Source organism: Narcine bancroftii, chromosome 6, assembly GCF_036971445.1.
Source record: "Narcine bancroftii isolate sNarBan1 chromosome 6, sNarBan1.hap1, whole genome shotgun sequence".
NCBI lineage: Eukaryota > Metazoa > Chordata > Chondrichthyes > Torpediniformes > Narcinidae > Narcine > Narcine bancroftii.
The window spans coordinates 80,295,821-80,310,023 of NC_091474.1; the positions used below are offsets into that span (position 1 = coordinate 80,295,821).

At 46.1% G+C, this 14,203-nt stretch overlaps 1 protein-coding gene across 1 annotated transcript in view; it reads left to right on the forward strand.

Moving 5' to 3' along the window:
- LOC138736266 (PH and SEC7 domain-containing protein 1-like) overlaps nucleotides 1-14,203 on the forward strand; it is a 165,283-nt gene that overhangs the window by 32,762 nt on the left and 118,318 nt on the right. Inside the window, exon 2 of the mRNA XM_069885488.1 lies at nucleotides 11,744-11,845. The gene's annotated coding sequence lies outside the window, so the exon portion shown is untranslated. The remainder of the gene's footprint in view (nucleotides 1-11,743; nucleotides 11,846-14,203) is intronic.

A 14,203-nucleotide genomic window follows, 5' to 3' on the forward strand; every position in this document is an offset into this window, starting at 1 on the left:
AGGGTTTGAGTATAGGAACAAGGATACCTTGCTGCAGCTGTACAGGGCCTTGGTGAGACCCCACCTGGAATATTGTGTGCAGTTTTGGTCACCTTATCTAAGGAAGGATGTTCTTGCAATGGAGGGAGTGCAGAGGCGATTCACCAGGCTGATACCTGGAATGGCAGGAATGACTTAGGAGGAAAGATTGCGCAAATTGGGATTGTACTCCCTGGAGTTTAGAAGATTGAGAGGGGATCTCATAGAGACATATAAAATTCTGGCAGAACTGGACAGAATGGATGCAGATGGGATGTTTCCAATGATGGGAAAATCCCGAACCCGGGGCCATGGTTTGAGGATAATCGGCAAACCATTTAGGACCAAGATGAGGAGGAATTTCTTTACCCAGAGGGTGGTGAATCTGTGGAATTCATTGCCACAGAGGGCAGTAGAGGCAGGTTCATTAAATCTATTTAAAAGGGAATTAGATCTATTTCTTCAGTATAAGGGTATTAAAGGTTACGGAGAGAAGGCGGGGACGGGGTACTGAACTTTAAGATCAGCCATGATCTCGTTGAATGGCGGAGCAGGCTCGAAGGGTCGAATGACCTACTCCTGCTCCTATCTTCTATGTTTCTATGTCTATTTTCCTAGTCAATCCATCTCCTGCTGGAAAGATAGACAACCTTCTTCACTGCCCATAAAACCACTAATTTTGGTGTTATCAACATAGAACATTACAACACAATACAGGCCCTTAATGTTATGCTGACCTACATATTCCTACCAAAATTAATTAAACCCTTCTCACCTCATTACCCTCTATTTTTCTTTCAATCTCTTAACTGCTCCTAATGTTGCAGCCTCCACTCTCACCCCTGGCAAGGCATTCCAGGCACCCACAACTCTTGTTTACATATTTTTTAAAAAAAAAAATACCCCTGATCCTCCCCTAGAACTTTCCCTTCACTTTGTACAGATGTCCTCTGGTGTTTTCTACTCCTGCCCTGGGAAAAATGTGCTGGCTGTTTACCTTATCTGTCTCTCAGAATCTTGTGGACCTCTATTGTCACCTCTCATCCTTTGCTCCATAGAGAAAAACCTTGCTTCACAAGACTTATTTCCAATCCAGGCAACATCCTCATCCAAATGGTCAATGAACTTGACAATAAACAGTGAACCCAACACTGATCTTTTTCTTTCACTCGCCATAGATCGTGTTTCTACAGCTACTCTCTGACGACTACCCCCAAGCCACCTCATCCTGTTCTCACCATCCAAACCACCCAACCATAGATGGACCATGTCAAAGACCATTGCAAAGTCCATGTTAACAAAACCATGCCCTTGTTATTCATCTTGTTCAACTCTTCAAAACAAAACTCAGTCATGACTTTCCAATTTATAGAGCCAAACTGACTGTTCCTCACCAGATCTTCCCTTTCCAGATGCAAATCATTCCCTTTATTCACTCCACAGCACCCCCTCCCAAAAACACTTTTCTAATTCTGATTATGTAATCTGTTCTGTTTTTCTCTCTTCTTAAAGCTTGTTTGGCCCACAGAATAACTCTAGCATTTTAGTTGTTTTGTGGAGGTACACCATTAGGCAGGCGAACCGGCCCTGCTTGTCACACACGTGGTTGGTCAGCTGGCCAAAATGGAGCTGTTGGGGGTTTCCAACTGACCTCTGCACCAGGCTCGGAAGGCTGCGCTTGGGGACCCACTTGACGCCCTGGTGACGTCAGGGCCCCCCAGCGCGGTTCTTGGCCAGGTCTGGGCAGGGAGTATAAGACCAGCCAGGCAGCCTGCAATAAATCAGTTTTGCTCACTGAACTCAACCCGTCTGGTTGTATGATCCTTCAGTTAGCAGTGTAACCGCCGCTACAAATGGTGACCCCGACAGGTTCAAACATCTTTGAACCCATCATTCAGGAGCCAGAGATCTGGTTCAGCCACGCAGAGGCTCAGTTTCACCTCCGTCAGATTTCATCAGATTCGACCAAGTTTTACTGTGGTCACCGCCCTGGACCAGGCCAGCACCAAACTAGTGCTGCACCTCATTCAGCACCCACCCGTGGAAGATAAGTACGGGACCATCAAGCGGGTGCTCTCCTGCTCCCTCGGCCTCTCCAGGCACCAGCGTGCCGCTCCTCGATGCCTTAGAGGACAGAAATCCAATCGAGTTTATGGACGAAATGCTCGTGCTCATGGGTGATCACACCAACTGTCCACTCTTCAACGCACCTTCCTCGACTATCTGCCTTAAGACATCTGGCTGTTACTGTCCCAGGAGTGCTTTGTCAACCCTAGGAAGGTCGCTCAAAAGGCTGAGGAGCTATGGCTCGAACAATTCCCAGAGGGCTCAGCAGTCCAGCAGGTTACGAGTCATGGACATGACCACGCCAAGCCTTCCTCTATCACTGCAGTGGAACACCTGGTCCTGCAGGGGCCTCAAAGAGCATAGCCAGAAGCAAGTCCTCCACTTCAGGCCTCTGCTTCTTCCACCAGCACTGGGGAGCTAAGGCTTGGAAGTGTCATCAGCCTTGCTCGTTCCAGGGAAATGAGCAGGCTGGCCAAGAACACTGCCTCCTCTACCTGTGGGATTCAACAGCCAATGCTTCCTCGTCATCCCGGCCACAGCCATCGAGTTCTGGAACTGGCCTTTAGGACCTCCCCTCCATGCAGCCAATTCAATGGAGATCTGGACATATGGAGACCAGATCCCACTACCAGATCAGTCAGCGGAAGTTCTCGTGGAAGTTCACAGTTTCGTCCCTTCCAACCGCCATCCTGGGTGTCCACTTCCTCCTCGCCCATGGACTCCTGGTTGATATTTGAGGTAGGCGACTGGTCGATGCACGTACCTTCCAATCTGTTCACTTCAATGCCTCCCGCACAGAGCAGCTGCAAATGGCCATGGTCAGTATGCCCAAGGATGAGTTTCAGCATTTCCTGGATGAGTTCCCGTCCCTCCTCAAGCTGCAGTTCTCCACTCCCTCACCATGCCACGGGTTGTTTCATTACATCCCCACCCAAGGCTCACCAGACAACACCAAGGCATGCCAGCTCCTGCCGGACAAGCTCCAGATAGTGAAGGAAGAGTTCTTGTATCTGCAGGAGCTGGGGATCATTCGATGCTCTGACAGTCCTTGGGCCTCACCACTCCACCTGGTCCCAAAAGCCTCCAGCGGCTGGTGCCCCTGCGGAGATTATCGATGGCTTAACGATGAGACGGTACCGGACTGTTACCAAATCTCTCACATCCAGGACTTTATGGCCAACCTGCATGGTGTGAGGGAATTCTCCAAGGTTGACCTGGTGCACATCCTGGTGCACTCAGAGGACATATCCAAAACGGCCATCATCACCCCCTTCGGCGTGTTCAAGTTCCTAAGCATGCCATTCGGATTGAAGAATGCCATCCAGACCTTCCAGCGTCTTATGGTCACAGTGGGCAGGGATTTGAATTTCTTATTCATTTACCTGGACAACATCCTTGCCGCCAGCAGAGACTGTGCACAACACAAGTCTCACCTGTGCTTTGGACTGGCTGACTTCAGCTTAATAATCAATCCGGCCAAGTGCCAGTTTGGGAAAGAGTCCATGCAGTTCATGCCATCACGGCCAAAGGAGCCATACCTGCCGCTACGAAGTTCGCTGCAATCAGGGAGTTCCCCTTCCCGGACAACTTCAAGGGGGCTACAAGAGTTCGTGGGTATGGTCAATTTCTATAACTGCTTCATTCCAGGTGCTGCACGCATCATGCAGCTGCTCTTCGCCCTCATCATGGCCAAAGACAAGACACTCACCTGGACTCCGGAGACCAGCAGGGCATTCAAAGCCACTAAAGATGCCCCTGTGAAGACTACCCTGCTCGTCCACCCTTGCACTGACCTGCATATGGCACTCACCATTGATGCCTCTACCACAGCCGTCGGCCCCATCCTGGAGCAGCAGGTGAACGGACAGTGGAAACCACTGACATTCTTTAGCCGACTTCTTTGCCCACCAGAGTGCAAGTATAGCGCATTCGATCGTGAGTTGCTGGGCATGCACCTGGTGGTGCGTCATTTCCACTATTTCTTGGAGGGGAGGCTTTTCACCATTTTTACGGACCACAAACCCTTCACTCAGGTGCTCGCTAAGGCAAGAGATCCCTGGTCGGCCCGCCAACAGCATCACCTCTCCTTCGTGTCTTGACATTCGGCACAAGGTGGGGAAAGACAACATGGTTGCAGACGCATTCTCATGACCGGCCATTTGTGTGCTGATGCCCAGCCTCTACTTCAACCAGCTCACCCAAGACCAGAAGTCTGACGAGGAGATTTGGAAGAAGGGGTGGTGAATTGGATAAGTAAGTTTGCAGATGATACAAAGATTGGTGGTATTGTGGACAGTGAGGAAGATTACCGTAGCTTAGAAAGAGATATAAGAAAGCTAGAGGAGTGGGCTGAGAAATGGCTGATGGAATTTAATATGGATAAGTGTGAAGTGTTGCATTTTGGAAAGGCAAATCTAAATAGGTCATCTACCTATGGTAGACAATTGAGGAGCGCAGAGCAACAAAGGGATTTAGGAGTTATGGTAAATAGTACCCTCAAAGTTGATACTCAGGTAGATAGAGTGGTGAAGAAGGCATTCGGAATGTTGGCCTTCATAAATCGTATTGAATTCGAGTTGGGATGTTATGATGAAATTGTACAAAGCATTGGTGAGGCCAAATTTGGAATACTGTGCAGTTTTGGTCACCAAATTATAGGAAGGATATAAACAAAATAGAGAGAGAGCAGAGAAGGTTCACGAGTAAGTTGACAGGATGTCAGGGTTTGAGTTACAGAGAATGGTTGAGCAGCCTGGGGCTTTTTTCTCTGGAGCGTAGAAGATTGAGGGGGGATTTGATGGAGGTGTTCAAGATTTTAAAAGGGACAGAGAGAGTCAACATTGATAGGCTTTTTCTATTAAGAGTGGGGGATATTCAAACCAGAGGCCATGGTTTGAGATTGCAGTGGGAAAATTATAAGGGGAACATGAGGGGAAATTTCTTCACGCAAAGGGTGGTTGGGATGTGGAATAAGCTTCCGGCAGAGGTGGTTGAAGCAGGGACATTATTTACATTTAAGGAAAGACTGGATAATTACATGGAGGGGTACAGACCAGGTGCTGGTCAGTGGGACTAGGAGGGTGGGGATTTGTTCCGGCATGGACTAGTAGGGCCATACTGGCCTGTTCTGTGCTGTAAATGGTTATATATATATATATATATATATATATGGTTATATGGAGACGTGGGCCTTCAGGACTGCCATCACGGGCCTATGGTTCCAGGACCTCCCGACTCCTCATGGTGAGGGCACCATCCTGTGCGATGTCTCCATGGGCACCCCTCAACCAGTGGTTCCCCAGCAGTGGTGCAGGCAAGTCTTCCACCATATCTACAACCTTTCCCACCCTTCCATCAGGTCCATGGTCCATATGGTGGCAGAACGTTTCATCTGGCATGGGCTTCGGAAGCAGATTGAGGACTGGGCCAGAACTTGCACCCATTGCCAGCTTTCCAAGGTGCACAGGCACACCAGAGCACCCGTACAAAAATGGTTCAGCCACATGTGGACATCATCGGACCCTTGCCCGTTTTCTGAGGTAACTGTTACCTTTTCACAGTGGTAGACCGCACCACTCATTGGCCCAAGGTGATCCCAATGGCAGATGCCTCCACAGACTCCTGCTCCAAAGCGCTTTTGAACCACCTCACCAGTGATCGGGATGCCCAGTTCACCTCTGTGCTCTGGGCACAGATCGCCAACAGGCTGGGAATCAAACTACATCACACCACGGCCTATCTCCCACAGGCCAATGGGCTAGTTGAGCGATTGCACCACCACCTTAAGTCGGCACTTATGGCCCACCTCACTGGCCCTGACTGGGTGGACGAGCTGTCTTGGGTGCTCCTGGGAATCCGCTCAACACCCAAAGAAGACCTACGGGCTTCATTAGCCGAGCTGGTCTATGGTGCACCACTAGCCCTATCCGGTGAGTTCGTCAACGCACCTCACAATCCCCAGCAGTCACCGCATGGTCTACTTCCCCACCTTTGGGGCTAGTTGGACTCTTTCACACCCCCACTGCCATCCAGACATGGCACACAGGCCTCTTACTTCCCCAGCGAGCTGTACTCCGCAGAGTACATTTTTATCAGGTGCACAGCACCTCTACAAAGACTATTCAAAGGGCTGTACAAAGTCGTCCAGCTTTCAGGATCCACTTTCACACTGGACATCGGTGGTAAGAGGGAACTATTTACGGTGGACAGGTTAAAGCCAGCCCACCTCGACCCTACCGAACCAGTAGTTGTGGCCCAACCCAAGAAGCGAGACTGCCCGGCAAAAAAGGACATTGGCGCCGGTTCTTTGGGGTGGGGGGGGGGCTGTGTGGCAGTACGCCATTAGGCAGGCGAGCAGCCAGGCAGCCTGCAATAAATCAGTTTTGCTCACTGAACTCAACCCGTCTGGTTGTGCGATCCTTCAGTTAGCAGTGGAGCTGCTGTTACAGTTTTTTAATTATTTTTTTTAAACTAATACATTCTCTTGGCAGTTCTCACCAGCACAATCAGGACATTGATTTTGTCCATTAATTGTCTGTCCATCATGGCTGCTCTGCACAATTAATTGAAATATCGAGCGAGAACCAGGATTACCAATATAAAGTGGAATGAATCTGAGGGGAAAGGTCGAAGTGAAAGGGATGAGGATGTGCACCTCTGCAATTAGTGTACAGAATGCTTGACTGATTCAAATAGGCACAGGGAATTGTCTGATTTGGAGACCTCAAGCATAATTTCACATGATGCATAATGAAGAGCAGGCAGCAGTTTCCACTGCTTTACTGATTCTGAAATCAACTTCAACAAGCACCGATATTTATACCCAAGCTATTGCAGAAAGTAGGACTGTATCATGGAATAAATCCATCAAAAATTATGTCAAGATCTTTACTACAATTTTTATATTGAAATCTTAATTTTGTCTAATAGGAAAGAGTGTTGATAATCACTTTCAACGTCAAAAACCACTACTTGTGCCCTTGACAACAATTAAGGCTTAACTATTCTATCATCTCACTAAATGGATACTGTATTAAAACAGGCTGTTTGCCAACCACATTAGTGTCAATGTCAAACCTGCAGGACCTGTGTCAACAACACGAGGCACACATGGCAGAGTATTCAAACCATATGATTTCAGATTTATTGTCAGAGTCCATACATGACATCACATACGGCCCTGAGATTCCTTTTTCTGCGGGCATGGCAGAATTGTCACTAATTGGTAGTGCAAAAAAAAAAACCGTACACAGCGAACAACTGATGATCGGTCAGTAAAAATAATGCCTCCTTTCCTGTTGAATACCTTCTACGCACAGTTTGAGGAAACCAATCTGACACCAAAGAAAGCCTAGTCTCCCCCTGAACAAAAGGCATCCTGTATAGCCTTGGTTGAGCTGAGGAGTGTCTTAGGCAATGTGAACCCGTGCAAAGTAGCAGGACCAGATAACTTGCCTGCTCATGTGTTGAGGGACTCTGCGGCCCAGCTGACAGTGGTCATCATGGACATCTTCAAAATCTCACTGTAGCTGTTCACTGTCTCTGCAGGATTCAAGGCATCTCCCATCATCCTGATGCCCAAGAGAGTGACAGGAGCTGGATTAAACTACTACCACCCAGTGACACTGACCTTCACCATAATGAAGTGCTTTGAGTGACTGGTAATGGAGTGCATCAAATCCCACGCACTAGCAACACTGGACCCATTCCAGTTTACTCATCAGCCAAACTGTTCCATGTGTGGTGCTCTAGCCTTGACTCAACATGCTGTCTACCTGTTTTCAGTGAGCTCTGCAGTCCAATGAGCCTGACCCTCCTAGATGACGACGTCTCGTACTCCAGGCTGTTGTTCATTGACTTCAGCATGGTGTTCAACACCATCGGACCTCAGAGGCTTGTTGATAAACTGTCTTTGCTGGGAATCAATACACCCGTCTCTGTGACTGGATTCTGGACTTAAATGACTGAAAGATTGAAGGTCTGCCTGGGTTAGTGGCAAAATCTGAAGCCCCATCACACAGAATCATCAAAGCTGATGGATGATACGACAGTAGTTGGGCCTTATCAGCAACAATGGTATATACACACAGTTATTGCACAAGATTTGACCTCCCTTTAGATCATTAGACATACTGCACAGTAACAGACCCTTCCAGCCAATGAGATTGTGGCCCTTGAGCACAGCAATCAACCTACAAACCCCCTATGTTTTTGAAGGGTGGGAGGAAACTGGAGGACCCAAAGGAAACCCACGCAGACATGGGCAGGAAACTCCTAAAAGACAGTGCTGGATTTAAACAGTGTCCCACTAATCCCTATGCTAACGAGAGTTATAAGGGATATCCTCACTGAAGCTATCAAGGTTCTGAGCTCTGAAGTCTTCTGAATGAACATTTCCATTTCCCAATTTTTCATTCCTCTTTGAAGACATTCTTTCAAAACTTCCTCAACTTGTTTTGGTTATCTATCTTTGGCTTGTGTTGGTCTCAATGTGAAGCCCTGACACACTCTGCCCTTTCAGTGCTTTTTTTTTTATTGTAAACCAATCGCATTGTGGAGGTTCTATGGGAGTATGACAGTGGGCCATGATTTATCACATCGTTCCAGAGTTTTGCTGCTCTTTGAAGCAGTGCTAGTGGGTATTGACACTCTGCCCTCCGTTCGTTTGGAGATTCCAATGTTGCCAAGAATTACAATTATGATGAATTTATTTATTAATTTCACCAAATATTTACTCTCCCTGTTTATTGGGACTTGGCTCCATTTCACTTCATCTTCATATTTTTAACAATGTACAAAGATAGAAGACTCTTCCAGCCCATGAAACCCATGCTGCCCAATTACACCCAGTTAACCTGCCCTAGTGTGGAACAAGCTTGAAGGGTTCATGAGTGGCAGCCTTGGAACCATGGTGATATTAAACAGCGATGTTTATTCACAAAGGGAAACGGAAAATGTGGACACCCACATGCAAGTTACCTTAATAACAAATAAGCACGACTACAAAGGGTTAAAACAAACAATACTTCCCACCCTCAACTTACAGAAGCTATTTACAAGTTATATTAGACAACCTACCCTTTTGAAGTGTGTTGGAAAGAGAGCCTCAACCCATCTACAATTCATTAGTTCTCCAGCACTGTTCGAGATCCCCAGTCTGGGGCAGCTCAAGTAGTTACCTCAGCCAGAGGACAGAGGAGCTAAACCACATGGTTGGGTTTAATACCTGGCACATAGGGGCTGTACCAGATACTGGTTCATGTGACTCCAATTGTAGGGTGGAGCTGGTCAGAAATTTTGTGACACAGGCAGCAATGACCTGTGTGATAGTACAGATTCTATCACCAATGTGTATATGTACAGATTGTAGTGTAGAATGACTGTGATTGGCTGAGAGCATAGCCATGCCTACTGGCAGGTCTTAAATGGTTGCTCCTTGCCAGACTAGGTCATTCTGGACTGGTCAACCTACATTTGATATGCTTCAGCCTTCTAGTTAATAAAAGCCTTGGTTTGGATCAACAAGTCTTTGGTTCTTTCAACGTGCTCTACAACCTGTTCTTTTCCCTGGTCCAACCAGTAAGGTGACTGTCCATGTTACACCGAACAACCTCCTATGTTTTGAAGGGTGGGAGGAACCCAGAGAAAATCTGCACAGGTCATGAAGAGGACATACAGAGGGCACCAGATGTGAACCTGGGTCGCTGGCATTTTTGTATTCATGTTGCGCTGACCATGTCTATCGTTGGGTGAGTCCTGTGAAATAGGATGGATTTGCCACTGTACTGAATGTCTTGACCATGGAGCAAGTTTGGAGGAGCACAAGTTAGAAGATGCAATGAACTTTGATGTGATAAGGGCTGACTCCTGCAAAAAGACACCTGGGCTTCTGGAAACGCTCAGGAAAAGCAAATACAGTGTATTATGAATTGCCCTTGGTTCCTTGATGCTGGCCTTCCATTTGTTCAGTTTCTCTGTCATTGGCACCCATGGTTTCAGGTTTAAGTGTTAAGCTGTGGAATTTCCTGAACTGCGGCGCAGAGTCGAACTGGTGCCTCTCAACTCCAGGAACCAGTCCAGCGATACGGTTAGCACGACGCTGTTACAGCGCCAGCAGCCAGTGTTTGAACCTGGTGCTGTCTGTCAGGAGATTGTTCGTTCTCCCTGTGTCTGCTTGGGTTTTCTGCGGGTGCTCAGGTTTCCTCCCGCGTTCCAAAGACTCTTTTGCGTTAGTTGACTAATTGGGTGCATGTGGACTCGTGAGCTGAAATTCCGTGCTGCATTTCTAAATTTAAAAAACATCAAATTAAAATCAGCACTTGTCAGTTCAAACAACAGAATATGAGACATGCCAATAGGGTTGACAGCCAGCACCTTTTTTTCCCCCCAGGTCAAGAGTAGCAATCGTTAGAGGAAAGTTGAGGGGTAAGTGTTGTTGCACAGAAAATAGTGGGTATCTGGAATGTATTGCCAAGAGCGGAAGTGGAGGCCGATACAATAAGAACATTTAAAAGACTCTGAAACAGGCACATGGATATTGGAAAATAGAGGGTTGGTGTGAGGTAAGATTTATGTGGCATGCTCTCCACAATGTTTTGGGACAGACATTTTTTCTTTTATTCGCCTCTGTGGTTTTAAATCGGACAATTCACATGGGATTAAAGGGCACATTCCAGATTTTATTCAAGGTTATTTGTGTACATTTTGATGTGACCATGTCGAAATCGCAGCATTTTCTATACAAACTCTGCTCAGGGCACCATAATATTTTTGGAGGGCACTGTAAATCGGAACAACTTTGTGGGCCAAAAGGCCTGTACCGTGCTGTTGCATTCATTTCCTCTTCAAAAGCAAACAATGCATCTGCCGATCCATCCTTGGTTTCTGATGCATTGTGCAGACAGGAAAGGCTTACTGCAAGTTATGTAACTGAACCGATGGAACATATTGGAGGAAGAAACCCTTTCATCACTGCATGTGGCTGTTTTGCATACCAGCACTTCTCCAGTCAAATTGTAAGTTCAGTTTCTGAGACAGTAGTCAGAGGCTCTTCTTTATATCAAGGCAAACAACGCTTCCAACCCCTTCAACAGAAGGTCCTGTGCAGAAGGACTTTAAGCCGTTGAAGGAAAAAAGCAAATGCTCATTTATTTTGCTTTCATGTGCAGTCTTGGTTCACCAAGCACAGTGCAGACTGAGAAGCTGCTGGCCAGAGCCCTGTGTGTGCACCTGTGTTACTGTGTCTTGATTTTGGCTCTGGAGTGGAAAGATGTCCACTGAAGCATTGATATCCTCTCGGATAATCTTCCACGAGAATATGCTCCTTTTAGGAAGAAGCCAATCCCACCTCCCCCCCCCCCCCCCCCCCCACCCCCCACCCTGCTGTCAATTCCAAGCCTCTTGTCAAATTCTCTGATTGACCCTTCCAGAACTGAATGCCCATAATTCATAGTCTTGTAGAGTCCCTTCTGACTATCAAGTCCACACTGACCAGAAGCCATCCATTTTATATTAATCCAACATAAATAATGCCAAAACAACTTGAGGCCCTTAAAAATGTCTCAATCTCTTTCTCATTGGGCAACAGTTCCTCAACTGCACTTGTCAACATTGCTACTGTAATCCCTGAATGACCAGACAAATTTGTTCTTGTTTCCAGAGGCAAAAATTGCAAAGGCTTGTGCGATGTGTGCTGGAAGAAGAGGGGTCACAAGGGAAATGAAGCAGTTGCAACGTAGGGGAAATAACAGATTAACATCAGGTAGGCATTACAAACTCCTCGTGATGAATGCGTCCCAGAGGACGTCACATGCTTTCTGCTGACTGAAGTCTTTCCTTGAATGAACTTGGTCTGGTCAAGTGAACTTTGCCTTTTCTCCTTGGAGCGATGGAGGATGAAGGGAGATCTGATAGAGGTGTATAAGATGGCAAGAGGCATTGAACAGGAGGGCTGCCAAAGGCTGAAATGGCTAACATGAGTGGCCACAGTTTTAAGGTGCCTGTAAGGGAGATGTGAGAGGCACACTTTTTCACAGAATGGTGGGTGCGTGGAATGCACTGCCAGCAACAGTGGTGGAAACCGGTACAATATGTCTTTTAAGAGATGATTAGATAGACACATGAAACTGCGAAAAACAGAGGGATATTTAATAGGGAAATTAAAATTTCAGATTGATTGTCCGGGAAAGACAATTCTGAGATTCCTTTTCCTGTGGGCGAGCAGAATTATCACTTACTGGTAGTGCCAAAAAAAAACTGTACTCAAGATGTGTATAAATATAAACAAATAAATGTAAACAGATTTTTAAAAATCAATAAAGTGCAAAAGTTGAGAGTCCTTAAATGAGTCTCTTAGTGAGTGTGCTGTGGAGGGGTAGCAGCTGTTGGTGGGTGTCTTGTGGCACTTTCCTGCTGGTAGGTTATGTCAGCAATGCACTAAGGGCTGAAGGGCCTATACTTACTTCCCTTAGATTTCAATATCCTCATGCACATCTGCCAGGTGTCCTGATGCATAGCACCTTTGTTTATTCACACCAAGTCTCTGGCAATGGCATTAAGGACTTGGCATTGTTCCACTTCAAAGGCCAGCAAATTTACATTCCTGCACATGCTCCTAAACCTGATGGTCAATTGATAGTTCATTTTGAATGTGGCTACAATTCCTGCTATGTTCCAGTTTGGGTGGTTTTCATTCCCTGGTGCAAGATGAATAGTTGCATGTTCAGTCCCTGCCTCACCAAAATCCTAATCCATTCAGTTGCATTAAAATCAGTGATGGGGGGGGGGGTTAATATCACAAATGAGCCCTTTACGTTTTACCAAAGTGCAGCTTTTATTACTTGTAATCCAATGTGAAGTATCACTCGGTCCCTGAAATGCAAATTTTGTTGAAAATATTATTTGGAGATGGAGCCATTATATTCTTCAGGGAAATCCATCACTCTGACTAAGTGCCCAGATGCACATCAGAAGTTCTTCAACACACTGTACAACCATTTAAGGTACTCTAAATGTTCAGGAAACTTGCTTGATGTGGTCAAATTTCTGACTGGGAATCATGCTCTCTTGGGAGAGGGGCAAAGTCAAGAAGAAAATACTTGATATTTGCTCTCCATTAATGATGAGTCATCTTCCTCAAACATAATCTTAAATAATAATTATCCATGCATTGCATATATGCGTGTGCCCTCGTATGTGAGTGTGTGCTTGTCCTGTCTTAACTCCAGCATTTTCATAATTTGTTTAGAGACATATAATTATGCAACAAACAAAGAGGCCCTATAGCCGGCACCTTTTACATCCGCTCTTTCAAGATTCCATCAACAATCGATACACTAGAAGCAATTCACAGTGGTCATTTAACCCACTACTCTTGGAATGAGGCGGGGGGGGGGGCACGTGCATGCATGTGGGGCAGGGAAATGCCAAGAGGAAACTCACAGGGAGGACCTGCAAACTCCACTTAGTCAGCACCGGAGGACGATTGAATGTGAATCATAGGAGTTGTGAGACAATAGATTTATACTTTGACACTCTACTATCTACAACTATAATACTCTGATTTAAAAAAAAATCTCGATCTTGTTGTTCCCACGTGGAAAACAATGTGAATGCATGGAATACAATAGCTTGAATGTTCGACTGAGAGGAGGGATGATGGTAAAGAGAGGTTGGAGGTTGATAATTAGCTGTCAAAACCTTTAGTCTCAATTTGGGTAGACAATTGGTTGAAGTGTTCTTAACAGATTTGCATTTGTAGAAACCAGACTGTGAAGAAGGGCATAAATTGCATTTCTGAGGCCTCCTTCATGTCCCAAAGTGCTGCACAGCCAATGAGGTACTTCTGACATAAAATAAAGTACTCCTGCAGCATTGCATAAAAGCACTGAATTAAATTTCAAGCTCAAACTAAATGATCCATTTTTAATATTTTTGCTCAAATCCTAATAGTTTTGAACTCAGTTCATCTAACTAATGACCTATCGTGGACACACATCTCACTTGTCAGGAAGGCACAACAGAGACTGCATTTCCTGAGAGGACTGAAGTGCGTAAGGCTACCGCTTCCATAATGGTTATCCTTCTACAGGAGCTCTGTTGAGAGTGTCATGTCTGGCTG